A 2,960-nucleotide genomic window follows, 5' to 3' on the forward strand; every position below is an offset into this window, starting at 1 on the left:
AGTACTCTTTACACGCATGCATGGAGTAGTCGCGATTTTTGCAGGGATTTTAGTTTTTTCATTTAGCATGTATATTTCCAATAATAAAGCCCATACACTGTATATTTCTGCTTTTTATTGACTTTATTGGCTATGATAAGTACGAGTAAGCACAATCAACTTCAAGGTAATTTTTTAGAGTCCGACCGATTCCAATTTTTTTCAGGTACCGATGCCGAGGCTTACGGGAAAAGAATCGGCCGATGCCGATGCCGATTCCATAAAAAATTACAAATAAACGTATTAATTCATAAAATCAGTTCATTTCACGGAGTTAAAAAAAACAAAAGAAAAGAAAAAATTGAATTAATTGGCTTGTTATGCAACATTACATACACATGTATGTACATACATACATATGTATGTGTAAAAATATATGTACATATATCACATTTATGTACATTACATAAAACACTTTTTATATGGTGCTAAGCAAAAAATATTTAGGAACATAAAACTTCATTTCGTTTTGTACTAAAATACACTCTTTTGCACTCAATGCATAAGAACTTATATGCTAGGTATGTATGTACATACATACATATAGTGGTCCACAAAATAAAAGAATTGCGATATTTTTACCGATTTTGTCTTTTTTATTTAATGTTTAATATTTTTTTTTATATAAGTCTAGCTGGTTTACAACAAAAAACATATAAATTCAGATTTCAAACTTTGACCAAAAATTAGAAAAATTCTGCTTATTTTCACCAAAATTTCAAACATTTTAATCAGAATTTTGGTATGCAGTTTTGTAGACCATTTCATTCTAGTATAATGAGGTGCAAGTTTCAAGCTGCTATAAGATCCCGTTAATTTTTGACAATTTTTTTTGCTGGCAGTGTTCTTCATATGAAAGAAAATTGTCGCACATTCTTTTGTATGGAAAAAACCTGAAATACCTTCAACAAAAAAAACTAATTTTTGTGAGCTGTCTGCAAATGTTTTTTAAAGTTGGCTGTCGCTTCACCTGAACATTTGAAAAGAAATTCCAAAGAATCGGCTAAAAAAGGCCGATGCCGATGCCGATGCTCAATTTTGTGCCGATACTAGCCGATGCCGATTAATCGGTCGGACTCTATAATTTTTTAGAGATTTTAATGCGCTACAAGAATATGCCTAAAACAAATTATTTCAAAAGTTCAATGGTTATAACATCTTAATGAAATAAATATTACATTTTATTTAAATGGAATATTACAAATGCCCACCAACGCCTTTTTAAAAAATATTTCCTTTTAAGGCCAATCATTATATGGCTTACCCTATGTTAGGTTAGGTTAGGTTATCCTGGCTGCCCTGTTAAGTTAAGCCAGACATTCAAAAGAATAGCGGCGCAGCGAGCGTCGACGAGCCCTTGACAAAGCGGGTCAGTGGCATAGGTAATACTCCACACTTTCGATTTCCTCCTTATCGCGGAAGCCACGACAGTAATCGTTTGGCTGCAAACCTATCCTGGCAGCGTGGGTTCCCATAAGGCAGTGCCCGGTGAGAACTCCAATAACATGACGGAGCGATGGTCGCTCCAAACGGAAGAGAGGACGAGATCTACGCTTATCTAACCTAGGCCAGATGTGTCTTGCTATCCTGCACGTGGGCTCCGCATTACGAGCGGTACTGATCGCAGACAGTTGAGCTCCTTTCCGGGCCAACTCGTCTGCAACACAGTTGCCCGGTATGTCCCTATGACCTGGCACCCATACAACTTGAGTAGAGTAACTCCTTGCCAGCTCATTAAGAGTACGTCTACATTCTATGACAATCTTCGATGCAGATTTGTCAGAATAAAGTGCTTTGGTAGGTGCCTGGCTATCATAAAAGATAGTTACTGCATGTAGATTCATAGGAGAATCGATCAGCCATCCAGCAGCTTCGTAGATTGCTGGTAGCTCAGCCTAAAAAGCGCTACAGAAATCTGGCAGACGAAAACTGAGGCTAAGTGAGAGATCTTGCGAGTATATCCCACTTCCTACCTTCAGATCTGGCTTGGAGCCATCTGTGTATTGGCTTACCCTAATATATAGTACTTACATTCTAAGATACATGTACATATGTACATATGCACATTAGACCGTATATGAAAAATATTTCACCCTACAACTCTGAGCCTTTAGGTTGCAAGGCAATCTTGAAAATATTTTTTTTTTGTGATAGCCCCTCCCTTTTTAAATTTTTCGTCATATTTTCGGTTTTTACAGTCGGCTTTTAAATTGTATTTAGGGGACTCTCTTAGGCGCGAAGAGTAGAAACTTTTCGATTTTAAGGGAATCCCCTATATATCGAGGGCTTATATTCAATACCCTCTAACTACAATTTTGATGAAAATGAGTTTTTGATGGTAACGTGAGCTCTTATTTATCCTTCAACCATGACAATAATGCCAAACTTAAAATTTTGCTTTTATGGTATTATATTCTCATTTTGAAAAATCCACTATCTGCAATAACATTTTGTTACAAAAGCAAAATCCTCTATCTACACAATTTTGCTTCATTACCATTTTTTTGTGGCAGGTAAAATAAAGACTGGGTAAGTTACATGTGCCGATGCATGTATGTATATGTTCCGGTAAAATCCGATCTTAGGTCAAACTAGTTTTGCCCAGGCTAAACTTGTTCTACCTAATGCGATGTCCAACCGAAACCAAATCTTGTGGACTGCGTAGCTTCAGTTGGACTGATGATGAGAGTTACAAAAATAGTTTATTCTAAGATCGGGTTTGGCCGGTAGCTTACAGGTATATACATGTCCGCTCATTTACTACAATAATGTCATAACTCAAAAAATCAAAACTCGAGAAAGACGGCTTTAAAGTTTTGAATTTACATATACGCCGATACTAAAAATGAATACATATTTTATTCTAGTGAGATTCTGGTAAAGGCCTGTATGCAGCTCTCAAGAAAAGCAAAAACTCCATA

Source organism: Rhagoletis pomonella, unplaced genomic scaffold, assembly GCF_013731165.1.
Source record: "Rhagoletis pomonella isolate Grant_MI unplaced genomic scaffold, Rhpom_1.0 Rhpom_scaffold_00003, whole genome shotgun sequence".
NCBI lineage: Eukaryota > Metazoa > Arthropoda > Insecta > Diptera > Tephritidae > Rhagoletis > Rhagoletis pomonella.